This window comes from Marmota flaviventris, assembly GCF_047511675.1.
Source record: "Marmota flaviventris isolate mMarFla1 chromosome 17 unlocalized genomic scaffold, mMarFla1.hap1 SUPER_17_unloc_1, whole genome shotgun sequence".
Lineage (NCBI taxonomy): Eukaryota > Metazoa > Chordata > Mammalia > Rodentia > Sciuridae > Marmota > Marmota flaviventris.
This window is the reverse complement of record NW_027287693.1, coordinates 444,078-470,628: the sequence shown is the minus strand read 5'-3', so window position 1 is coordinate 470,628 and position 26,551 is coordinate 444,078. Positions and strand designations below refer to the sequence as shown.

The following is a 26,551-nucleotide window of genomic DNA, read 5'->3' as shown; positions in this document are numbered from 1 at the left end:
ACAGGGAATCTTGTCTTCAGTCTCCCAAACCTAAATGTGGGTCTTGTGTTTGGCTTCTCCCTTCTCCCAACCCTTGCCCCGTTTACCGAGAAGCTGCCAAGTTCTAGCAATTCTGCCTGCTGGCCAATTGCTTTGTCCTGGGCTGTCCTCTGCCCTCCATCCCCAGGACCCTGCCCCAGGTCAGGCCTCACTCCTGTTGTAATGCCTAACTGGGTCTCCCCTCACCCCCTCTCTCCTCCTCTCTGGCATCCTGACATTCCCCCCTCCCCTACCACAGCAGCCAGAGCCGCCCTTCTCCTGGACAGGCCAGACCTTAGCGACCCTCACTCCTGTCTCAAAACATGATGGCACTGTCAGGGCACAGGTAGGACCTACAGTGGAGGCCTGAAGTTGGAGATCCTTTTCTGGATCTTCTCATAAACTCTCTGAGTCACATCTGTCAACTTTAAAATCAGGATGATAATCATGCTGGTTATTGTTATTTGTTCTGCGTTGGCGAATCCGATAAGGAAATGCTCTATCAATTGTGCAGCACAATGCAAACGTGGGGAGGTATCCCTAAGGAATCCTTCTTACAAGATAAAGCCCACACCACCTCACAGGGCCCTCTACTTGTAGACCCAGGACCCTCTTTCCCCTAGGACTCCCTTTCTCAAGCCCCTCCAGCAGGACAACCAGGTAACTGAGTGTCCTTACTGCATCCGCCATGTGGCCTTATGGCCCCTCCTTTGCTCATGCTGAGCCCTTTACATCCAACCCTCTCCTTATTCAAATCAGAATCTTCCTCCAATGCCACCTTCTCCAGGAAGCCCTTTAGGATGTGTCTCACTCAGAGCTTTGCCCTTTTCTCCAGGGTCCTCTCCCATCCTGCGTTGGGTGGGAGCTGATTGTCTATGGGGTCTGGCATCAAGCAAGGCTTCAACAAATCCTGGCTGATCTCCTCTGAGCCATCTCTGTTTAAAGGGGAGACCCCTGGTCAGCGCCAGACTGTCTTGGAGCTTACGTATATTTATCATTTTATCACTGTCCTTGAAACCTTGATAGTTTCACTAACATTCACACCCACTTCCTCCCGAAAGCAGTGAGCTAAAAATTCCCTGAACTTGAGGGTCCGGGTTCTCCCTCGTATTTTGAAAATCTGTAGTTTCATCTCCTCATTCAACAAAATAAGGCAATTGGCTTGAGCGAAGGCCCTTGGGGTCAGTTGTAGGAGGAGAGGTGCTTGGTCTCTCCACTCCTTCTTAAGGGTCCTCATGAGCAGCCCTGAGAACCCACTGGGGAAACGCTGGTCCCTGGTCCCCTGGGCAGCCCATGCTTTTGCCACCAGACAGTCTCACTGCATTCCCAGGAGACCTCGGTGTCCAGGCCCCTCTTTCCTGCTGGATGCTATGTAGCCAGCAGAGAGCTATGGGGGTGGAAGTGGGGCCGTGGAATCCAAGATGAGGTCAGGAAGATGTTTGCAGAGACACCAAAAACCTTCCTGATTGGCATCTGGAATCTCAGAACATGTCCCTGCAGCCTGGGAGGACTTGCCCCAAGGTGGGCTTGTGGATATCCAGAGTAGTGTCCTGAGCCAGGCCATAGAAGTCAATCAAAGCAGGAGGATGCAGGGAAATGGGCTGTGGGACTGAGGACACTCCCTGGGCACGTTCCTTCCCATTTGGAGCCTCAGATTCCATCTCTAAAATTTGATTGGTGACGTGAGCCCCACCCACCTCATGGGGATGCTGATAGTGGCTGACAGACCCAGCGGTAGGACAGGCTCTGTGAGTGGTCAGGCAGCCCTGGGGGGATGAGGCACTCATTTGGGTGGGAGTGTCCAGAGCCTATGAATGCTGGGCCTGAGGTGGGGACAGTCCACCATGCTTGTCCCTCTGACTTGGAGAAGGGCAGCTGTGGCCAGGAGAATGTGAGTGCTCAGGGCACAGGGAGGGTGGGATAGGCTGGAGTGAAGGGGTGGAGGGTCAGAACAGTGACCCTGCCCTCGTTGGCTATCCCCAGGAGACCCCAGAGGCTACTAAGTGGCACTTAGTTCCATTTGCCCCTCTCCCCAGCCCAACTTCACGGTGGACCATCTGGACTCCTTGGAAGGCACCGTGGGGGCAGAGGCCACCAGATGGCCACCAGACTCAGAGGGGCGTGAAGGAAGGGATTGGGGAACCGTGTTTGCATGTCCCCATCTACCTCCTGGGGAGAGAAGTGGTCTGAAAACCACGGTCCTGGATGATTCAACCCACCCTTGCTGTTCTCAGAATCTGCTGAGCAAATGTGTCCGCCTTGGGCCTCTGCATGTGCTGTCCTCTTTGCCTGAGAGCGCTCCTCTCTCTCTCCCTGTCTCTCTATCTTTGTTCAGCGCCATCTGTCCAGGCCGTCCCATCTATAGTGGCATGTCCCACCCCCCTTGGTCCCTCTCCGTCCTCTTTCTTGATTTATTTTCTTCATAGAATTTATTGCCATCTGACTTTACACGGTGAGCCCGTGTGGTTCCTGTGCACTAGACACTGTCCCCAGGGATGCCCACACCGCCTCCCTCCTCTGCTTAGAACAGGGCCTGGCACTTAGTGGGCCCTCATCAGCATTTGTTGAAACCGACGCTGACCGGGATGCTGTGGGGTCACGAGTTCCTTGTCACTGAGGCATGCAAGAGGACAGCAGACGGCCACTAAACCTAGGAGTGCCTCTTGTAGCCCTTTGGCCACCTTGTGGGTGAGAAATCGAGTCTGGGAAGGGATAGTACCTAGATTAAGGGAACAGCCAGCATTCAGAAAGGGGTGCCAGAAAGATGACAGTGTCACAATTTTCATATTTATGTCCTTGGGACACACAGCACCCCTGCCCATCACCACTCGGAATCGCTCCGTCCTCTGGGCCCTGAGGTCTCCTCTGTGGCTTGGAGCAAGGTGGGTCGCGGGCACCCTGGCACTAATCTCCGCTCTCCGGCAGCCAAAAGGAAGTGGCTTGACTTTTCTGAGCCTCAGTTTCCCCTAGAAGCGTGGGTGGCCCTGGAAACACTCTTGGTGTGGCCGGAGGAGTGGAGGAAGTGAGACGCGAGGAGGCAGCAGATCACACAGTAGGTCAACTTCTGTGATACTAGGGGTGTGCTTGCTAACAGGCACACGGCCCTGACCTCTGGACATCTTGGAGCACGGCACGCACGGGCCTGGGGAGGAGAAGCTGCTGGAAGGTTCCCAGAAGGAATACGGATGTGGGGTGGGGGAGGGGGGATCAACAACGAGACCAAGGTCAGGCCAGGCCGGGAGGTGGGCGAGAGAGAGAGGTGCTTCAGAGGTGAGCCGGGCGGGGGGGTGGGGGAGTAGGGTGGTGGTGGTGGAAGTGACAGCTTGCACCCGCCTTGGACACACTCAACACGGGAGCTGCCCCTCACCCCCAGCCTGGCTGGGAGCCTGCAATCATGGGCACACGTACTGGCCCTCGCCTGCCCCTCAGGGCTCCAGGAATCATTTGAAAATTCCCACCCACCCGGACCCTCTCCCCTGTGCCGTCTCCTGTTGAAGGAACTTCTCCATGTCTTCTCTGGCTCCTGATAGGGTCTCGTGGTTCAACTGTTGTCCCCCTGGTTCTTATGTTGAGGTCCTCAGGCCCCGTATCTCAGAATGGGACTGTATTTGGGGATGGGGTCTCGAGGGGGAATGGAGTTAAGGGGAGGCTGTAGGGGCCCCTAATCCAGGGTCCAGGACGCAGGTCTACAGAGAGGGAAGATGATGTGAAGACGCAGGACAGACAGGATGAGGGCCCTCGCCAGCAGCTGCCCTTCCGACACCTGGTCTCAGGCTGCAGCCTCTGGAGAGCGAGGACGCACTGCAGCCAGCTGCCCAGCCTGGGGCGCTGTGTTATGGTGGCTGACCCAGCAAACATGGGGGCTGGCCTCAGTTTCCCCAGTGAGACATGGAGGCACCGATGGCGGAGGAATGGTAGCGATGACTGAGGTTCCCAGCCCTCCCCATCATCCCGGAACCCTGCCAGAACTATGGCTGGCAAGTGACCCTCCCTGCACAGACGTGGCCAGCTCTGTCCTCCCCACAACCAAAAGAGACCGAGGAAGGAATCTGCAGGTGGGGTAGAAAGGCATCGATCCACCTGGACCCCAGGGGGAACTGGGCATGGAGTGGGCGTGGGGTCCTTGTCTCCTTCCATGCCCAGCACGGGGGGTCCCCTTCCCCGGAAGCTCCTCTCATGTCACCTCCCAGGGAGATGGCTCCTCTTCTCCCTGCAGCTCTGTGCTCTGTGTAGCTCTGGCCTGAACACATCAGGGGCATGGCCCAGTGCGGATGAGAGGCAAATGACCAAAGAGCAAGGGACGCTGGCTCGTGAGCCCCTCTGCAGTGCACAGGTCTCTCCAGCCGCGTCCACCTCCAGGAGGCAGAAACCTGCTTTCCTACCGTGGCCTTTCCAACTGGACCCGGATATGGGCGACCCGGGAGCTGAGTCCGCTGTGCATAGAACCAGGGGTGGCATACAGTGGGTGCTTAATAAATGTCAATTCTATCTACTTATGAGGCTGAGGGGTACCAGCTTAGGGTTAGTGGGTAGACAGAGTCCCTTCCCTTTCATCTCAGGCTGGTCCTAGTTGTCTGGGAGCATATGGGTCCCTCTGGCCACTGCCGGATGAGCTTTCTCCCGGGGGGGTGCAGAGGTCAGGCCCCTCCCTCACCTTCCTGAGCACATAGATGGGTCTTCACAGAGGCGGGGGCCAGGCAGGCTGGTGCCCTGGCCATCTCTTTGCTTCTAATCAAGATCAGATACCTCCTGCTTCTACCTCTAATTGTCCCCAAATTAAAACTAATCACTTGTGAATCAGAAAAAAAAACCACAAAAAACTGTAATTAGTTTTGGTGAGTTTGAGGCTGAGGGGCCCCGTGGGGCACGCCCGTTGGGATGGAGGGTGCTGGGCTGACCGGGAGAGCACAGTGCTCCTCCATGGGCCACGCCTGAGGTCAGTGTCTGCAGATCCTTCAGCACTTGCTCCGGAACTTGCCGGAATAGAAGAATCATCTGGAACCAACACAACAGCATACAAAGCCTGGGGACCGATCCAGGTGGACACTTCAGAATTCCCAGAGGACAGTCCCCGCAGCCTGGGTGTTTAGCATTCATCCCAGGTGCTGTCACCATCACGGAAGTTTGGAAAACAGCACTAAGTAGGGAGGGTTGGTGGAGGAGCTGAAGAGGTAGGGGGTTGCACAGTGCCATGAGACTACGCTGACGGGTAATGACGATGAATTTCCAGAGCCTGGAATAGTGCCTGACCAGATAGGCACCAGGTCCATGCATCAGGGAGTGGACCAATGAAAGAGCCAACGAGAGGGAGCAAGAACCATACCAACGCAGGTGGGGAGGGTCCCAGGGGCCCCTTGGCCCGCGACCAGGAGGCCAGGGATGGCTACACCCAGCAACCCTTCCCCAGCCCTGACCCGGAGGGCCACAGGAGTGGTACGACATAGCGGGTGGGAGGGACTGGCTTGGGGAAACACCCAGCTTCAGCATTGACAGGGGCTCTGGAAGGGCCGGCTGCCTGTCCTTGGCTGGTCAGAGGGTCTGACCTCGCATGCTGCTCTCTGCACCCGACTTCCCATGGGCAAACAAGGCTTCACAGCCAAAACAACGCGGCAGACTTTGCAGAGCAGGGCTGCCATGGGCACACCCAGGTCAGGAGAAACCTCCCCGGGTTTTTAAAGAGAATGAGTGGTACTTGGTACTTAGCAAGGGCTTTCAGAAATGGGCACGCTCTTGCCCCGTTGGTAAAGGGTAAAGTGGGTAAGCTTTCCAGAAAGCAATTTCAAAATCTGTTTTAAAGGCCTTAAAAAATGTTCATGCTCCTTAACCCAGTAAATCCTGCTGCGGGGATCTAATAAGCAGAAATCTGCTCAAAGGTTTATGGAAAAAGGAGTTCACTGTGATGTCACGCTTATTAGTAAAGAATTAGGTAGGACCTAAAATGTCCAAAAGTAATGTTGTGTTAAATAAATGCAAATGCACAAGATGGATAGGTGCGCATCCATTAGAGATCAAGTTTTTTGTTTTGTTTTGTTTTTTAATGTTTACTCAGTTGAAAAAAATGCTCACAAAATAGTGTTAAACTGACAAGGAAGAGCACAAAGAGGCTCTGTGGCCCAGTACTGATCTTACATGAGAAACACAGACGGAGAGGAAACATACCGCAATGCTAATGGTGGTTATCTCAGAGGGGTGGGGATTACGGGTGATTGTTGTTATTTTTTTACTTCATGCTTTTATGTATTTTCCAATTGTCTGCAATGAACATGTATTGCTTGTAAAATTACAAAGAAAACAATAGATGAAGGAGAGTGTTTGAAGCTTTTCCAAGAATAAAAATAAAGGAATTAAGACAAACAAACAAAAAAAAAAGGGAAACTGTGTGGCTTTGGAGAAACAAACTCACATTCAAATCCCTGCTCTGACATTTCTTAGCTGTGTGATCCAGGGCAAGTGACTTAACCTCTCTGACCCTTGATTTCCATTCATGTAAAGTGAAGATCAGGGAACTTATTTTATGAAGTTGCCATGATTAAATAAGAAAATGGGTTAGTGTCATCCCTGGTAGAGTCGGTGCTCCGTGTCATCTGCTTCTTGATTCCTTCACTTGTCACTTACTGGTTGTTTGGGTTCTGAGAGGAGGGATGTGCTGACCTGTTTTTCTCCAGCACTTGGTGCCTGTTTGGCTCATGGCAGGTCCTCTGTCAATGTCTGTTCAGTTAAATAGGACAAGTCAGAGTTGACAGGTGCACAAAGCAGTGTCCCAAGGGCCTCGAAGGAAGCATGGAGGTGGAAGGAGTACTTGCTGTCAGGGGCCCTAGAAGCCAGCCCAGGAAGCTCTGCCGCTGACCTTGGTCAGGTCCCCTCTCCTCTCTGGGCTCAAGTCCTCATCAGGGATCGGCTTATAACCCCTGCCCCGCATGCCGCATGGGTGGCTAGAGGTGGGCAGGGTTGTGTGTGCAGGGATCTCGGGGGTCCCTGCAGCAGGCAGAGTTCAGCTGTTCCAAGGGGGTTAACAACGGCAGGGCCCAGAACACAGCCTCCCCTCCCTCCCAGGGCAGGGCCCCTGCAGCTGTGGACAGATGCTGCTGCTCAAGGTGAGGCTCTAGCCCAGCCCAGGCCAGCTCTGCGGCCACTCCAGCGCCACCTCTGGGTTTGTCTAAGTTGCAGAGATTCCTCCATACAGGCCAGGCCCCGTGGGCGTGCACCCACTGGAGGCTGGAGCTGCCGTGGACCATGGGCTGGAGGGGAGAGGAGCCCAGTGTGTAGGCAGAGGAAGAGGTGCTTCCCTGGGGCCTACAGCCTGCTGCAGATGTCCACCCAGCCCTAGCCCGCCCACCTGCCCCTTCCCAAAGCAGCTGGTGCTCCCCACCGTGAGGCTGCAGACCCCACCTCTAGAGCCCATGGGGGTGCTCCTGAAGGGCAGGAGGGTGTGCCCTCTCCTCCAGTGCTGCTCCCCAGATTTGAGGGCCCCACGTGCCTGGTGCCTTGAATGTGAGCAGCCTGTGGCCACGCCCCCCAGAAGGGTGAGAGGAAGGGCCTGGAAGCTTGCAGTAGCCCCTCAGGCAGGCTGTAAATCCTGGAGAGGCGGCCACCGCCCCACCCCCATGCTGGCGGCTGCCCAAGGCTGGACTAAGTGGGCTGGGAGGAAGCTGCAGGAGGGGTGCCCCCCCTCCCCCAGGGCCTGCCGGGCGGCTCACCCAGCGGCCCTGGCTCCCTGCCACCCGCATGGGAACTCCCTAGCTCTTGGCAGAAGGGATGTCAGGTCCCTCCCCGGCATTTTGCTGAGGAGGAACCTTTGGGTCAGGAGGGTGGGGGTGGGACTGGCTTAGCACCCTCGGCCTTGGCTTCCTAAACTGTAAAGGGGGTGGGAACAGCACCCCTTTCAGTGGTGGCTTTGAGAACCAAACGCTCTAGGGGAAGGTCATCTGCAGAAGGTTTCCCCTGCCCAGTGCACAGCGAGCCCCCTCTAAATGTTAGCTCTGATTTGAGCGTTATCACCCTCATTAGCTGAATCCCCACCGCCTCCTGAGCCAGGGTCCAGGGGTCCTCCCAGGCCCGGCAGCGGATGGCCGGTTCTGGGGAGGGGGAACCCCCACTGCTCTCCCAGGCTGGCTGCTGGGGGAAATGCCCCCTGCTCAGGGCAGGGCCGCCCGCTGTCATCCCAAGTACAGAGCCTTGCCCAGGGTCAAAGCTGAAGAGAGGGCTGGAGAATGAAGGAATGGGGGACAGGGGGACCCTGGGGGGCTGTGACTGCTGACACAACCCAAGTGTGAGCATGAGCGTGAGCACACACACACACACTCACACACAGCCCACCAAGCTTCTCTGGCTGGTGCGCCCTGGGTCATCTGTCCTTACCTGGACACTCCTTTTGTGCTCTTGGCCTAGAGGCTGGGGCTCACGGAAATCAAAGGCCCTGGCAGAGGACTGGGGAGGGGAGGACCCATGGCAGAATGAAAGAATGGGGTGAGCTTAGCTCACTAGCTCCCCAAGGGCCCAGAGGAGGGCCAGGGGACCAGGAGGACAGGTGGCCATGGGACTCCAACAAGCTTTGCCAGCCTCCAGTACTCTTGGGTAATGGTGGTGGTGGGGAGGGCTTGCCCAAAGCACACAGTGAAAGAGCACCCTCCCTGGGGCTCTGGTCCCCTCCCCCTGCTGGCCCCAGGGGACCCTCCCTCTGGCCCCTGGTGGAGCCCTGCCACCAGACTGAGAGCAGTCCTAGTCCTAGGGGAGACCAAGAAAAGGCTCCTTGGTCCTGGAGACCAGCTGGGTCAGGGTCCCTGCCATCCCCTCAGTCTTGGGGGTGAGAAGGGGTAGCCCGATGGGCCGGTGTGGTCCTCTGTGGGACCTCTTACCTCTGTAAGAGGTACAGCCAGGCTTGTGCTGGGCCGTGGGGTCCCAAGACAGAGTGACCTGGAGCTTCATGGCCCAGTATTGAGAGGAGAAGTCAGGGCAGAGGAAGGGTATCTGTTGTGGGGACAGAAGCCCTGCCCCTCCAAGAGTATGGTGGCCTGGGTTCTCCCTGTGTCTGCTGTGAGTAGGGGCCTGTGTCTATTTGTCCCTCTGCATCTGTGACCTCAGGCTTGGGACCAGGCGTCTAGCAGGCTTGCGAAGACAAGAAGCCATTATGTTTCCAGCTCAGCACCCCTCACCCCCAGAAAGAGCTTGGATTTTTGCAAATCTAGAAGGGCCCCCATCTCTCAGCCTGTCCCCAGCAGTGACCTCCCCAGCAAACCTGCAGCCCCAGCCCTCAGTCTGCCCAGCTGTAAGGGATCTGATGTGAGGTCCCTGTCTCGATGGAGAGAGCTGAGTGGGGAGCCTGGACTGGAGGAAGCCAGGTCAAGGGGTTCTTTAGTCCCCAGGTCTGGAGCCAGCCAATGGGTGTGGGTCTAGAGGTCAGAGGAAACTGTCTTAATAGTCCTTTGTTCCCAAGTGTCCCCACCACCAGCTTCCCCTAACCCAGGCCACTTGAAGTCAGGGGCTTTCTGTTCCGTGAGCACTAGGGGAGTTCCACCTTCACTTGAAGCACCCGGGTTTCTTGGGGTTTAGGGTGGCCACAAGTGACTTGGAGAAGAGGGCAGTGAAGGGGCCTCTTGGAGAGGTGGCCTGCCAGCCCAGTCCTCAGCACCCCGACACCAGGGCTCAGGGCAGGAGGAGGGCAGGACCAGAGGGCAGCTCTGACAGACAGGTTGAGAGTGGGATCTGGACTCTGTCAGTCAATCAGGGATGAGAACTGCCACCAACACCTGTCCTCACAGGCTGGTGGCTGACCTGCTCTGCTGGCCTGCCTACCCCACCTGCGGAAACTGACCTGCCCCAGGGGGAGGGGGAGGGGGAGCATCGGAAAGAAGGCAAGGCTGAGGCTGGAGGCAGGGGAGGCAGGGGAGAGGCCAGAGAACCCAGGGAAAGAGGGGGGAACCGGGGTGGCCAGCCTGTGGCTGAGGAGTGAGGGAGAGGAGGGGAGCCAGGGCAGCGGGAGGGCGCCCGGGAAGGAGCCTAGCAGGACCTGTGCAGAAGGTGGCTCTGGCCTGGGAACGAGGGGGTGGGTGGCAGCAGGAGTGCGGGGGAGGGGCGCGCTGTGAGTTACACTAAATGACGAATGTGCATTATCCTAATTATAGCGGAGCAAGCTGAGCCTGCCCACTGGTGCAGCCGCCTGCATCTCCTAATAAGCAATTAGCCGCAAACAACAGAAAAGGAAAGTGTGTGTGTGTGTGTGTGTGTGTGTATGTGTGTGTGTGAGAGAGAGAGAGAGCGCTCACACACGCTTGCCCGTGAGGGGGGTGGGTTTGGAGCTGGGCCTTAGGAGTCCCTGGGGTCTCCTGGGCCCTGGGCAGGGGTATGGGCTGCAGCAGACCCAGGGCCCTTGGGGAGAAGTTGAGCCTCAATGTCTCCATCTGCAAAACGGGGCCAGCAAAGCCCACTCAGGCACAGTTGTGAGGAGTCTGGGATCCAGGCTCCCCTGGGACACTCTCACCTGCTGTCTCCCCCAGGGGACCCTCCATGATTGGTGGGGCCCCTGCTCTAACCGCCCCTCAAAGCCTAGACCCTGTTGCCCCAGGTGTATCTTGCGCCATATGATGGACTGAGAGATGTCTTCTTGAGCATCCCGGGCATCTCCAACAGTGCCAGGAAGGGGCTGCAAGTCTTGCTTTACAAATGGGAAAACCTAGGTCCAGAGGAGGCAGTTCCCGCAGGCCCAGGATTTCACAGCTCCGTCCTCTCCTCCACCGGGGCTCCACCTCACGGCCACCCATTCTTTCTCTCTGAGGGATGCTCACCTTCCTGCTCCCCAGCTCAGGTTTCCACGGGTGTTCCCTTTGGCCCTGAACTGTCTGTCCCTAGCTGCTCCTGAGTACTCTCTTCCCACCTCCCAGCCACCCATAACCCTGGGCCTCTCTCGCTATTTCTTTGCAATGCTGTTCCCTCTCTCAGCGGTGCTGTTCCCCACACATTCCACCCTATTGGTGTCCTCCGTGTCTGGACATCTCCCAGGTGTCACCCCCTCTATGAGAGCTTTCTTGACAGCTCTACAAGGGCTGGGTTAGGCCCCCCGTGTCTGAGCCACCACATCCACCGCCTGTCCTTTTGCTCTGAGCTGTCACTGTCACTGTGTCAGGTGGAACCTTGCTGAGGGCAAGGTCCAGGCCTGTCCCCCTGCCGCCCAGGTGCCTGGGACAGTGCTAGGGCTTGTTACCGGATCCTCAAAGATATTCAACAAATAAATATTTATTCAGCCTTTCTTTGCAAAGACCCTGCTGGGAGCTGCCAGGGAGAGAGAGATAAAGAAGATAGTTTCTGCCCTTAAGGAATTTGCCGGCTAACAGGGAGACCAGACAAGTGCATAAATAACCATGCTAAAAGGTGGGCAGCGCCGGGAGGGAGCCCTCGAAGAAGTGAGAGCTCCCTGGGGCTCCAGGGGGAGCCAGCCAGCCGCCCACACGGGGAGCACTTTCAGAGGGAGCGGTTGCTGAGCAGAGGGTCTTGAAGAGTGGGTGGAAACTCAACCAGAGGCTGGCGGCGGTGGCACCTGGGATGGGGGAGGTCAGGGACACTTCGGGTGGAAAGGACAGGGTGACACGTGGGAACCAGGGAGGGAAGGCAGGTGTGGATGGAGAGGCATGAAACAGGAAAAGCAGAGAGATGAGACAGGCAGGGTGGGCCCTGGAGGGCCAAGGCTTTGAGCGCCTGGCTGTGGGGCCTGTGGCTTCATTCCAAAGGCTCTCGAGTGTTCCTTGGGGCCCCGGGGGCTCTGTGAGGGGCCCCCCAGGTCCTGATGTTCTTGTCATGGATTTTCGCGTGGGCTAATTCCAGGACTGATAGTCCAGGGCATGGTCTCATGGCAGTGGGGGAGCCACTAGGAGGAGGGGTGTGACACTGTGAGCTGGCACTTGTCCCTGTGCCCCACCCCCACCCATCACAGGGTGAAGTGGAGGAGGTGCTGGTGCCTCGCTTGAGGAGCTGCTGCTATAATTAATCTCCTGAGCTGTCCTTGTGTCAGTAGCACATCTGGCCAGCTAACCTAGCTACGGAGGACCAAACCCTCTGCCCAGGGCCGGGCATCCCGAGGGGAAGGGGCATCTCCTTCCCTCCCCTGAGGGCTCTTTACAGCTGCATCCTGCTTCCTCTTCCTGTCCTCCTCTCACTCCACCCTAGACCTCCATCTCCTCTCCTCCCACCCCTGCCTCAGGCCTGACCCGAGCTTCTGCTTATGAAGGTGCCCGGAGAGCAGAAGGGGGGGGGGGTGGCATGCACAGCTGAGCATGGGACCCTCCCCAGGCAGCCCCCAGAGCTCCTAGAACATGCCTCCTCACTGCTGCTTGATGCACCCCCCCTGCCCCCCCCCCCCCCCCGCATTTAAAAAGATGCTGAAAAAAACGCCACCTCCTCCAGGTAGCCTGTCCAGATTGCAGGGAGCCAGACTGTTTTAGATATCTTTGTGTCTCATGCCAAAGAATCTGAGATGAGAGCAATTTAGGACCCGAGTCCCAGCCCAGGGGAAGAGAGGAGAGCCCGAGCTGATTAACCACTCAGCTGTGAGTGCCAGATGGGAAGTAGGACTTCTAGGCTGTATCTCCACTGTCCTCGCCCTCCTGACTCCAAACATCAGCTGGAGTATTCAACTAGACATTTTTGAAGTTCCCTATAGTCCTCAGATTCTGGAAGAGGCCACACAAAAGCAGATGACATCCTCTTCAGTGCTAAGGCCACCTGCTCCCTGGTCTCTACTAAAAAGATAACTCTTATGTGTTCTGAATGCCCACATCTGGGTCTGGTTGCCAAGCACCTCCACGCCTCAGTTCCAAGAAGGAGAGACGGCAAAGTGGATTAGAGAACTGGATTCCCAATTCACTGAAGACTCCAACCTGTGGGAAGGGGAAGGTCCCACTCGGAAAGTCAAAGTTTCATATCATGGGTGCAGATGTGCCGAGTGCTAATTCCATCCTGCGGCGCATTGTCAACGGTAACGAGACGATACCCCCACTCTTTCTGCCACCAGAGAACGCACCTGTGGTCTTAAGTCTACACAGAGACACACTGCAGCAGCTCAGCTGCCACCCAGATCACAGATCTGGAATTCAAACCCAGTTCTATCTCCAAAGCACCCCAAAGGGGTATCCTGGGGAAAAGTGATACTGTGACATAATAAGAAAAATAACATTGGATCTTTGTCCCTTGTTCCTGACACGTGGCTTCTAAAACCTTTGAGCTTTCCAAATGATAGAGTGAGAGGACCATCTTCCGATATTCATAATGAACCCCTTTACCCCATTCCTGAGTTTATGCTAATGAGCTGGCTCTAGGAGGAGGCCCTGGTTGCCCGGGGAACCAACCATGTGCTTGGAGACTTGGCCCCATGGCCCCTCCGCTGACCTCTGGGCAGAGTCAGGAGCCGGAGATTGAGTTGACCACTAATGGTTAAATATGCAACCCATCCTGCCTGCATAAGGAACCTCCATGAGACCATTCCACTGCAGGATGGGGGGAGTTTCTGGGTAGTGAACACACCGTGTGCCTGGATGGACGGTGCACCCAGCTCCCTGGGGACGGAGCTCCTGCACTATCTCTCCCTATGTACCTCTCTGTCCGATTGCTCGTTTGTGTCCTTTAACAATATCCTTTCTAATAAACTGGCAATGGTAAGCATGTTTCCCTGAGTTCCTCGAGCTGTCAGAGCAAATTATAGAACCTGAGGAGAGGCTCCCGGTAGCCAAGATGGAAGGAGCACGGGTACCCTGGCAGCCCGTACTTGCCCTCGCATCTGAGGTAGGGAGCAGTCTCGTGGGATAGAGCCCTTAACCCATCAACCCCGCAGGAACGCCCGGCAGCTAGTGTCAGAATTGGATCCAATTGTAGGACATTCACTTGGTACCTGGTGAATTGCTGGTGTGGAGAAACAAAGCCCTCACATTTGATGTCAAGGTGTTTTGGACAGAGAACTGGGGTCTCCTTGTGGAAGGGATTCACTCGTTGTCCCCTCCTTCCCTATCTGAGCACCTGTCTCTCCCGCCCATGTTGTCCTTGTCTGTCTCCCTGTGCCCTCAGGGCCCTTGAGGAGGTAGATAGGGATTCCCATCTCTATTCCAGTTCCCAGCTGGTGTAAGATTTTCCTAAATATTGGTTGAATTAGGTCAACCAATATTGATTGAGGGCAGCCTGGGAACGAAAAATAAGTTAGTGATTTCTTGGGGTCAGAGCTGCCCAGCACAGAAGAGGCTGCCTCGTAGGGCAGAGTTCCAGTCCCTGGGAGGACCCCAGGCGCTTGAAGCTTGGCAGTCTCCATCAGGGATGCTAAATGAGCCTTCTGCACGGGTGGAGGTGGCCCGATGCCCTTCCAGCCCAGGTTGTGGGAGGCTCCTATTGGATGGCACTGCTGCCTACTGCGTGGAGGGTGGAGGAGCAAAGGAAGGAGGTCAGGAGAGAGGAGAGGGAGGGATGAGTGGGAGATGGTGTGGAGAGAGGGGCCCTTGTACTTCACTTTGGCAGAGGAGGTGCAGCCACAGGGGAAGGTGAGATTGGAGCTGGAGACATCCCAACAGCCGTTGTCTCTGCTCATTAGGGGAGGCCATGGGATCGGGGCATCTAGAATGACCCTCAAAGTCTCCTGGGATAAAGAATTGGTATTTTTTGGAGGTGGAGGAACCTTTAAGAGGTGGAGCTTAATGGGAGGAGGGTAGGCCATTGGGGGGCGTGTCCTCAAAGGAGATAGTAGGACCCAGCCTCTTCCTCTGTCATGTTTTTTGCCATGGATGGGATGATTTTGCTCTGCCACACACTCCTGCCATGATGTGCTGTCCCTCACCCCAAGGCCTAAAAGCAATAGATCTGCCCAATCACAGATGGGAACCTCTGAAACTGGAGCCAAAATAAACTTTTCTTTAAGTTGGTTATCTCGGGTATTTATCATAGGGATGGAAGCTGACAGACACAGGGGTGGGACACTCCCCTCAGTCCCAGGTGTCCCTTTCTGTTCCTTCCTTGGCAGGAGACCCAGCAAAAACTGAGGCTGGGCACCCCTCTCCCAGGACCAGGCTTTTGAGCCGTCCTGGAGGTAAGGGAGAGGCAGAGCCGTGTGGCAGATGGGATCTAGAACTCCAAACCCATGTGATTTGTCTTCTGATTCTGCCCAGCCCTGGCTGTGTGACTGGCGGGTGTCCCTTCCCATCCCTGGGCCTCAGTTTCCAGGCCTGTGTCCTCTCAGCCCCCTTCCGTTTGTGACCTCTGGACCACCCTTTCTTGGGTGAGAGACTGAACCAGTGGTCTCAGTTCTTCAGGGTCTGGAATAGCAGGGCCCAGCGGCACCCAGCCATGGACCTTGGGATGAGCTTGCCTTCTCCTGAGCTGGGCTTGCCCATGCCTGGCTGAAGCCAAGGAGACTTTAGCCAGCGGGAAACACGCAGAGGGTGGAAGAGCCATCCTTTTGGCATGATTGGGCCTTTTTTGCTAAAAGAAGAATGAACTTCCAGGAGGGCCTGGTGCAGACAGCAAGGGAGAAACGTGCACAGGCCAGGACTGGCCAGAGTGACTGGGGGTCCAGCCAGTGGGAGGGCCTGGAGTCACCAAGCCCCAGGCACCTGCATACTCGCGAGAAGAAAATACTCCTTGTTTTTAAGGGCATAGAATCATGGCAGGGGCAGGGGGTTATGGCATATGCATGGCAATAACTGATAAATCTTTCCTAGATGCATGGAATCCAGCCATGCTGAGGGGCCTCGGAGGGGTAGCCGCAGCCCTTCCCCTGCCAGTATGCAAGGCCACCGCTTAACAAGGCCACAAGGCAGTTCCTTGTTTGTTAGCAGTCAAATAGGACACCAGGGCCAGGTCAGGCTGCTGAGAGGCTGGGGGCACCTGGGGCTTGCTCTGGGGAGGCAGGAAAGGCCTGGAAGAGGCTGCCCCATCTTGCCTGGCCACACCCACCCCTGAGGCCAGGGCACTGAGGACACCTGACCTCTATGTTCTGACAGGAGACGGCTCTCTGGGCCCAACTCTGAAGCACAGTGAGGATCTTGAAGCTGGGCCCAGCTTCTCTCATCACACGGTTCATGCTCTGAGGGCCCCAATTGCCCGTGTGACAGTCAGGGACAAGGGACCTGAGTCTGCTCACTTAGGACTTCACGGCTGATTACATAAGGAAATAAAAGCAGGTCTTCAGGCAGTGAGGACAGACATGTTCCTCTCCGTGCAGCCAGCATGTCTGCGGGCTCCTCCAGCGTTGCCCCCCCCACCCCAAGTTCCTGAGCAGCTCCGGGGAGCTGGGTTCCAGGCAGTAGCAGCCTCTAGATCAACCTGGTTTTGAATCCCAGTCTTGCCTCTTTCTGGCTGTGTGACCTTGAGCAAGTTGCTTCACCTTGCTGAGCCTCAGCCTCCTGTCCTTTGTAGCGCTGATGGTAACATCTACCTCATAGGGTTGCCTGAGGATGGGACGGTGAGTGCCACACACACAGGGCCTGACACCGAGTGGTGCTGTCATAACCCTTGGCAGTGCTACTAGTCACCCATCATTCTCATTAGACGTTGGGCTTTCTCGTTCTCAGAGTGCATTCATCCTTCTTCTGGTCCTTTAGGAGGTTACTGTGTTCCACGTGGGGCAAGGAGTAAGTCACAACTGGCCTCTGAGGGGAGACAGACCTGCAAGAAGCTAACAGAGCTGTTGGGGGCACCCAGAGCAGGCAGATGAGGCCACCCAGGAAGTACAGTGACCTCAGCAGGGAGCCGAGTAGGAACTGTCAGGAGGAGCCTGGTTAAAGTGACCGTGGTCACCTGCGTGGGGTGGGCACAGTGTGTGTGCATGTTTGGGAGGAGAGTGGAGAAGTGTGTGGTGACACAGACCAGGGAGGCCAGACCACAGGGCCCTGGACACTGCCACCAGGAGCCCCGAGGATCTGCCCCTCTGCCCCAGTAACAGGAGAGGAGGCCATCGCAGGTGGAGGGCCGGGATGACTCGGTCAGGTTTTCACTCTCTTGGGGAGTGGCCTGCAGGGAAGAGATTGGGGCCAGAGTAGGCACTCGGGGTGTGATGCATGGTCCAGGGAAGTCCAGCAGGTCTGAGCAGGGTGGTGACAGTGAGGAGGCCAGCTCCCTACCTACCAGGGCCATGTGTGGCCTTGGGCAGCTTACCCCGCTCTCTGGGCCTGCAAAATGCTGTTGTCATGAGGATTAAACAAATGAAACATGCGAGGCCCTTAGACGGACGCCCAGCACTGGGTGTGCGCTCAGTGCGAGGTGGCCACTGTGGCTGTCACTTCACAGCCGCACAGCCGGGTCCCTGGTGGGCTCAGGCCAGATGTGGCCAGGGAGTGGAGAGATGGGGGAGAGGGAGTGGCACGGGGAGATGGGTGCGTGTTCCAGGGACCAGGCCAGGCCATGCACCTGGGTCCCACCGTGGCTCTGTCTGCTGGGGGCCACAGCGCCCTTCTCCTCTTCCTGGCACCTGGCACGGCCCAGGGCTTTATTACTGTAACCAGATGGCAATGCCGGGCTGAGCCTGGAGGTCATCTGCTGACTTCTGGGGAGCACATCTGCTCAGTGCATAGGGCACAGGGGACATCTGGGCCCAGCGTTCCCATCTGTAGTAAGGGGAAGGGGCTGAGTGGTGCTTCCCTGGGGTCCCTCGTCACCTTGGCAGATCTCGTGGCCTGTGAGTTGTCAGCCTCCAGGGCCCCGGCACCCACGCCTGGGAATGCGAGGTCACACTCATGTGACAGGAAACATGGTGCCTCCTCCAGGAGAGGAGCCCAGCCAAGGGTCTCCTCCACCATCACTCTCCCGCACCCTGACCCTCTGACCCTCATGGCGTTCTACTTTGTGAGCACACAGGAGACTTCAAAAGGGAGGCCACCCTAGCCCATGCAAGGGAGCCTAGGCTGCAGAATAGTGACAGGAAGGTCTCCCAAGAGGCCATGCCACCTCCAGCACTTCCTGGAGGACCACCAGAGAAGCAGATCCTGTCTCCCTGTGCAGGGACCCTCTTGCTTCCACTGCACTCAGACCCCTTCCTGCTTCCCGGTCTCCTGCCCTGGGTCATAAGAAGGACACAGAAGCCATCCTGAGGGGTGTGCAAGGGAGGCGTGGGGTGCTGAGCCCACCGTACACTGCTCCCGGATTCTCTTCTGCCTGAGATCTGCAGCTTGTCCCCTGCTGCCCCAGAAATGCCCTCCCGCTGCCAATCTGGCTCCATAGGATGGTGTGGCCTTCTACAGGGGGCATGAGGAAGCTACGGGTCTTCTGGTCTGTCAGCACGTCCTGCTCTCACCTGTCCAGGCTGGAGGGAGACAGGGAGGCTCCCTTTCCCAGGTGTGGAAGAGAGGAGCCCCCCCCCCCCCCAGCAACTCTTCAAATGCATGAGAACTGCAGGGTCCCAGCGCAACCTCCTCACATCCCCCATGCACTAGAGACCATAAACTGAAGCCCAGAGAAGTGAAGGGTTCCCCTGAGCCCACAATGAGAGTGGACAGGGCTGTGTGTCTGTCTGGCCTCTGATCTGTGCTTGACCAACACTTTAGGGACTAGACCAGGCCAGGGAACTGTCTACTAGGGTTCCACATCCCAGGGAACTAGCCCAGTTTCCTGGCAGCAGTATTGTTACTTCCAGAAGGTATCTAGGTTCTCCCTAAAGACCCTTTCTTTTGTGCAAGGTGGGATCTGATGGGATAAAGAAATAGTTATTCTGTATTATTATTATTATTTTGTTACTGCGGATTGAACCCAGGGGTACTCTACCACTGAGCCACATCCCCAGTCCTTTTAATTTTTGAGACAGTGTCTTGCTAAGTTGCTTGAGGCTGGCCTCAAATTTGAGATCCTCCTGACTCGGCCTCCCCAGTCTAAGATTACAGGTGCATGCCACTGTGCCCAGCTTGGGAGGTAGTTTTCAAACTGTGTTCCAGGAGGCTGTGGCAGCAGGACAGATCCCAGACCCAGTGCCTTGCAGAAACCCTCAAGGCCAAATGGTATTCACAGAAGAGAACAGGATCCTGAGTCTGAAGGCTGGGTTCAGACCCCTCCTCTTCTGCTAACTTGGAGCAGTGCCCTCTTGGAAGGGGTCCTAATTGCTCATATGGGGCAGTTAGAGGGGGCTATGGAGGCCCCTGGTAAATGGGAGGGGTCACAGGTTCAGGAAGGTCCTTGAGCCTGGGGCTTTGGGGTGGGGGTGGGGAGGCAGCCTTGGAGCCCAGGCACTTCCTCCTCCTCCTCCCCAGAGGGGCCAGAGCCTTACAGAAAAGCGACTTGGAGTCAACAAAGACAAATTGGTTTAATTGACCCAAATTAGCAGCAGGAAGGGCCTGGATGGCCCAGCTGCTGGTCCATTTAATCACTGTCATCCTGTGTGGTCAGGGACAGTCCCCTCCCCCAAGGCCATCAGGGTCATCCTCCCTGTGAATGGCAGCCTCTCTGGTGTCCTCCATCTACAGGAAGTAGGGCTGGGACTTTGGGGACAAAGACAGCCTCTGGCCAGAGGCCAGAGCTCCCCATAGGGCTCACAGCCTTGCCTAGGACACCGGGACCCTCGTTCTGAGTTCCGCTGGAGTTCTGGGGCACAGTGGCACTGACCGAAGGACCTCCATTGAGACTCTGTCCACCTCCTGGGCTTTAGAGGTGGGCAAAAGGGTGTGCTCTGCAGGGCCCCCTGAGCTGCTCTGCTCCCCTCTTTCAAATCCTCACCAATTCCTTTCCAATGCTGGGGCCAGGTCCACGGGGACCTCCTGAAAAACTTATCAGGTTGCAAGCCACAGCCCTCAGTGGCCCCTGGGTTCCTGTGGGCTGTTCCTGCCAAGGGTCTGCACTTTGAGAGGGCAGGAGGACCTCTGTCCACCCCAGGGGCCTCCCGCTTCCCGCCTGTGGAGATCTTCTTGCCTCTCACAGCAGACACTGGTGGAAGGCCCATGGTGAGCTGAGCCTGGGCCTGGGTGACAGATCATGGCCTCGCCTTACAGATCCCCTTCTCCAGCGGCACCCAACTTTTTCCCGTTTGGAATCTGATCCACCACCAGCTCTTGCACGCTGCTCTGGGCCCTGTGCGGAGTACCCGTGCTCTGTGCCCTTCCCAGCTCCATCCTGGACGCCAGCTCTGCCTGGGTCACGCTCCAACCAGGTCTCCTGCCCCAGGGCTCTGCCTCCCTAGACCTTTTAAGCCCTTCTCGGGCCTCTCCCAGCTGCTTCTCTCTGTGACCATTCAGGCCCTCTTCCCTCTGACAGCAAGGTCGTCGGACATCTCCATGGACGCTCTCCTGGGTTCAATCCAGGTGCCAAAATGCACCGCAGAGAAGACCCTGAGGGGGGAGCCCCTGCTAACTAGCTTCCCTGAAAGCAGAACATCTCTGTCTCCGTCTCTCTCTCCCACACCCACAGATGCGTGTGAACGCACGCACACACACACACACACACACACACACACCATATTCCACAGACGGGCTTCAACTTATAAAAGGGCTGCTTATCAAAAGTTCATTGGAAATTGGCTCTTAGAACTCGGAAAACACATTTCAACACGTTTTCCTACACAGACCACATTATCAGGAGTCATCGGTAGTAGCTCAGGTTGAATATCCCTTATCGGAAATGCTTGGGACCAGAAGTGGTTTTAGTTCCATTTTTTTTTTTTTTTGCCTATCTTTTTGGGAATATTTGCATATACATAATGAGGTATCTTGGGGGATGGGACCTAAGTCTAAACATGAAATTTATGGGTGGCTCCTCAGCACCTGACATGCATAGCCTGAAGGTAATTTTACACGATATTTTTAATGCACCTGCATTTTGACTATGATACATCATGGGAGGTCAGGCGTGAAATTTTCCACCTGGGGTGTCATGTCTGTGCTCAAAAAGCTTCAGAGTTTGGAGCGTTGGGGATTTCAGGTGTTCGGATTAGGAATGCTCAGCCTGTGGTAGTTATCGGTATTAATATTCCCAGGCTAGCCCACCAAGTGGATTTTTACCCATAATTTGGTGAGTATTTATTGATCCCCTACTATGTACATGCTGAGACTGATTGGCAATCTAAGAGAGATACCTTGAATTCTGGGTCCCAGAGCAGGGGACCAAGTGAGGCAGAGGAGGCAGGAAATGGAGAGGTCCCTCTAAGTCACTTAACACTACGACAGGCCCATCTGCGACTCACCTCTGCCTCCCTCCTCCATCCCAGGGTCCCATCCTTTCATCCTCGGGGTCTCCCTGTCCCCTTCCCTGTGCAGGTCCCAGCTTCAGGGGATCCCCCCTAGGTCTGTCCCAGTGCCACAGTTCCCAGAGCCCCCCTATCCTAATCTGGGAGGCCTGGGTGGTCCCACCGTCCCTGCTCTGCAGCCTCGGGAAAGGCTGGCTCTGGCCGTGGGTTTCCATCTTGGTTTCCCGTCAGAATCACCCGGAAGCAATTTCTGAATCTCTAGGCAGAAACCCAGACCCTAGCATTTAAAAAATACTCCTCAGCATGCAGCCAAGACTGAGCACCACTGTCTGACCTGTTCTGTGTCTTGCAAAAGGTATTGTCTTGTCCTCCGCCTCAACCCGCAGATCCCCAGAATCCATAACTGCCCACCCTCCCCTGACTGTGATGCGGCAGCAGCAGCAGCAGCCAACACTCGTTTTGCACGGGCCATCAGGGAGGGATGGGGATATCCTGACGGCCTCAGTGCCGAGGCCACAACCAGACCAGCCCACCACCACAGTGAGGACAGGAACTCCAAGATGATGTGACTGACCGCTGGCCAACGGGTGGGGTGCTGAGCCCCGACCGGATGCATGGTGCTAGGTGTTCCTATGCAGCTTCTAGAATGCCCCCTAATGAGAGCGATTCATCTTCCATGATCCGACTCTCATGCACCCTCTTGCTGTGAAGGAACCCCCACCTCTGTTTCTTCATTAGAGGCCTGCTCTGGACAGTCCTTGGAACCTGCTTCCAATTCCATCTAGAAGGTCTTTGCCTAAGGCTGGCCGTGTCCCAGCTGGGTCCCTCCTTCTGTCACTGCTTGGAAGCCCTGTCCATCTATTCCATAAGCATGCCACTTATTTTCACCCACCTGGGCTCTGTCGGGCCCCCCGTGAGCCATCATCTGTGAGCTTGGGATGGTGAGCGCACGCCCAGGGTAGACAAAGGGTGGCAGATGTGAGGACCTGGTAGAGGCTGGAGATCTGAAGCCATAATTCACGTAGCAGCAAGAGCTGCCGAGAGGGGCCGGCTGGAGCTTCCAGCAGGGAGCAGGAGGTGGTGAGAGCTCCTCAGGTCAGCACCCGTCCACCCCCAGGAAAACCCTAAGCTGCCAGTCCAGGCCCTGCCCAGGTGAGCCGTCATGCTGAGCGCTGGCCCACATCCCCAGGCTGGTGGAAGGTGATTTCGCATTTGTAACAATTATTCACATAATTGGGTTCCAATTAAATCAGAGAGGGGAGTGTTGGGCTGCGTCTGTGTTTGCTCTCCGTCTTCCTCCTCCTGCACATCAAAGGGAGCGCAGGCAGGATGAGTAACAGGCTCTTCCTCCTCTGGAGTGAACCCACCTTCTCAGGGGTGTCTCCCGTGCCTGCGGCTCTCACTGGGGCTGAACTCACTGCAGGGTGCCCAGGGGTGCTGGGTGCCCAGGCAAGTACCAGTTCTCTTCCTGGACTTCACCCCCACTGGAGACAGAGTGGGGTCCCAGGGAACTGCGGGTAGAGAGGGTGGGCCTGCTCCCATCAACAGCACTGCGCAGGCCCCTGGGTGGCACGGTAGTGGGTGTCTGGGGGAGGGAGAAAGTGGGCCAAGAGCTGGCCAGCTGGGCTCCTTGGGGGTGTTCCAAGGGCTGCTGGGTAACAGGGAAAGGTAGTACCTCCATGTTCCCGCCAACCCACAGCTCTGATCTCATCTGTATCACGCGTGGCCTATCTTGTCTACAGGTAGCGTATAAATATGTTATGATGTGTTGTATATTGGTTATACATTTTTCTGGCTAAAAATATTTTAGAAAAACCACTGCTTGCATACACATCTATCACATCTCAGACAAGGAGACTGAGGCCCAGAAAGGGGGAGGGTCTTGCTCAAGGCTACACACTGTCCCTCTGCTACAGAGGAAGGCCCCTCACCTCAACCCCCAATGGCCAGGTGATGGTAGAGCTCCATGGGCCAGAGGGGCAGAGGGGAGTGAGGGTGGAGATTCCCAAGGGAAGTCCTGCCCAGGTCATGGTCTCTAGGTGGAACTTCCCTCCCTAGCGCTGGAGGGACTCTCTTGCCTCTGGTCCCAGGCAGAGCCCACACTGAAAAGAGGTCATGGTCACGAAGAGCGGCCAGGGCCATGGCTGAGAGTTTGTCCATGGCGGTCCTGAGTGTCAGCCCCAAGGAGAACCGAGCCACGTCTGGGGACCCTGGCTGCAGGAGCTCCTCAGAGGGACCATATCTGCAGAAAGACACAAGTTCATTCAGTGTCTGGCAAACAGTAGGAATTCTGAAAAGCTTGGGAGCATGAATGAATGAAGGAGACCTCAGTCTAGCGGTCAGGACCTAGGTTTCTAAGAGGGGTGAAAGGAACGGGCTCTGTCGTAATCTGAGATGCAGAACAAGGAAAGGGAGAATCAGACGGGCCTCAGGGTGTCCCCCAAGCCCTGCCAGCGGGAATTCCCCACTGATGGGGTGAGCCTAGCTCTCCTGGGGGCGTCTCTTGTGTGAGAGAGGCAGGCTCCTCTGGAGGAGTCCTCAGACGGATCGGGGAGGCACAGCTGTCCCTGGGAGTCCCCAGTGTGGTGGAGCAGGCTGAAGGGAAGGGGTGCATGTTCTTGCCCCAGGAGCTCCCTGTCAGATGGAGGTCACAGCCCTGACCTTGGCATTCCCCTGGCTGAGGGAGGAGGCCAGGCCCAGGGTGCGAGGCTGATTTTCTGCTTTCTGGCCTTGGAGCTGAGGAACCCTGCGTCTGGATGCCCTGCAGGAAGAAGCCGGGAGCTGTGGCCAGGCAGGCAGGAGAGCCATCGGCATTCCGGTCAGGCAGCCAGTGGCTGAGTTATTATTATTTCTTTCTTTTTTTTTTTTTTTTTTTTGAGCTACTTAGAGCAATTTACAGAAATCATTTAGGGGCCGTTTAGGGAGAAGAGAAAAGATGAAGACTTTTAAAGGCAGGGCCCCGGGAAGGTTTTATGCAAATCAGCTTTGCAGGGACGGGTGAGGACCAGTCTAGATTCCCAGAGGGGAGCGGGGCAGGAGCCACGGGGCTCTGGTCCCTGGTCCCCACACTCCAGGGCTGGGAGACTCGGGGAATAGCTGGGAACCATGGAAAGGGATCAGGGGGAGTCTGTATTGGACACGGGCTGAGACACGAGAGCAGGGAGCCCGCTCCCCGGCTAAGCCAGCTGCTCCAAGCTCTGTCTCCCTTCTGTGTATGGGGCACCGTACAGGAGCACAGCTAACGGCCCTGGGACCAAGCTGAACGGGTATGACACTGCCTCATGACACTGGGGGCCAGAGGCAGAGCCTTGGGACCCATCACCCCAGAGAGGAGAAATCACTCTTTTTAGGCTGGACAAGGATACAATTGGCCTTGGCTGGGCAGGATCAGAGGTCTGAGCTGGATGCCTGGGAGCACAGGTTGTGTGTGTGTATGTGTGTGTGGGTGTGTAAGTATGTTACACACCCACACCCACACAAACACACACACACAATGTGAAAGGGGAGTGGCGTGGTCACAGAGAGGTGAGTAGTGGGGGAAAAACGAGAAAATCAGTCACATATTAGCGAAGCTGTCCCCACAGTCCCCACCTCCTGCTACTTGTGATGTGATTAACGGAGATGGAATCTGGTCATCCCATGCCCACACCCTGCCTTCTGGGGTGCATCTCCCAGATACAGCCCACAGGGGAAGCTGGAGGTGGGGGCAAACTCAAACTCAGTGACAGGCCTGGGAGTCAGGAATCTGGGTCTTCGACCTGCAGTTGCAACTCCTGACTGCTGGGTGACCTGAGTTAAGATCATCCCCCTCTCTGGGGCTTAGTCCCTCATCTTTAAGACAGGGATGGTTCCAGGTGAGAGGGGCATGAAGTCCCCTTCTAGTTTCCCTGGTGTAAGTTTCTTTGACTTTAGGGACCTTGCCTCACTGAGCAGCCCCTCTGTGCCACTGTCTGGAGAGACTGCAAGCGTAAATGGTGTGCAGGGCAGCTCCCCAGCACCCCGCCCGCAGCAGGGAGGCTCAGGCTGCTCTTTCTTTCCAGTGGTTGGTCCCCAGGATGCAGGCCTAACATCCGCTCTTTCTAGCTAAGATTAATCGTAGCTCCTGAGCCTCAGCTCAACAACCCATGGAGTCCCCTCAGGGAGCAGAAGTGACTTTGGCCAAGGGGTCCCTGCAGAAGCCCCTGACTCCTGGGCCACATCCCCAGCCCTGTTTTGTATTTTTGTTTAGAGACAGGGTCTCACTGAGTTGCTCAGCACCTGGCTTTTGCTGAGGCTGGCTCTGAACTCTTGATCCTCCTGCCTCAGCCTCCCGAGCCGCTGAGGTTGCAGGTGTGTGCCACCGCGCCCGGCCAGGCTGCATTCTTTGCCAGCACCACTGCAATAGCTGGGTGGGAAGGCTCTGGGCAAAATGTCCACCCCTGGAGCTGCTGGAACTCAGCCTGCCGGCGGCTCACACAGATTTTGGCAGTGGTTGCTGCAAAACGACAAGAATCCCACCAGACCCACTTCAAAGCCCCAGTGAGTCCAGGTGTTCTGGCACCTCTGCCACCCTGGCATGGATTGCACTCCACTGGCATTGCTCACAGCCTTGCCCCGTGACAAGAGGAACTGTACTTTCATCACCACATGCCTGGCGTTTGCTGCAGTGCTTGGTGATGAGGAAATGTCCAAAAACATGCACTAAATAAAACAATAGCTACCATTTATTGAACACGTACTATAAGCCAAGCACTGCCCCAAGTCCGGAACTGGCATAAACTCATTTATTCATTCTAATAGCTTCATGAAGAACATAGTCCTCATATCCCATCGTTGAAATGTATAAATGGTGCCACAGAGAAGTTAAGTGATTTCCCCAAGGTCACACAGCTAGGATTTGGCCGGCCAATGTGCTACTGAATAAGTGAATGCAGGAATAAATTCTTCACCTCTGGTCCCTGTCACCCATTTAACTACCAATCTGTCTTCCTAGTGGCTCTCTGGGTGGAAAGGGTGAGAGGATGGGAAGGAGTCACCTCCATGATTGATTCTCTCATCTCACAAATACGTGCTGAGTGTTTCTGGTTGGGCTCTGGTTCTGGTGTTGGAGCACAGAAGCAAACAAGACTCACGTGGCCCCTGCTCACGGGGGCTTCCATTCCAAAGGGGGTCAGTGTGCAGACCAGTGGACACATACCCAAGTAACATGCCACACGGCGGAAAACGGAGTGGAGTGAGAGGGAAGAGGTGTCCAGGCAGGACACCAGACGAGAAGGCCGGGCAGCAAGACCAGGTCCCCAAGGCTCTGTGCCTGGCATGCTGGGGATGGCAAAGAAACCAGCACGGCTAGAAATGAGCAGCATGGAGAGGTGGGGTCCGGAAGGGGACAGCCGTGAGGGCTTGTGAGCTGCCGCGGGGACTTTGGCCTTC

The 26,551-nt window shown here is 56.2% G+C and overlaps 2 protein-coding genes across 2 annotated transcripts in view; one reads left to right on the top strand and one right to left on the bottom strand.

Annotated features, from left to right (window-relative positions):
• LOC114082774 (E3 ubiquitin-protein ligase rififylin) overlaps positions 1 to 26,551 on the top strand; it is a 786,130-nt gene that overhangs the window by 396,736 nt on the left and 362,843 nt on the right. The gene's annotated exons all lie outside the window — the stretch shown is intronic.
• The window catches only part of LOC139703716 (transmembrane protein 132E), a 49,004-nt gene that overhangs the window by 11,378 nt on the left and 11,075 nt on the right, over positions 1 to 26,551 (bottom strand). The gene's annotated exons all lie outside the window — the stretch shown is intronic.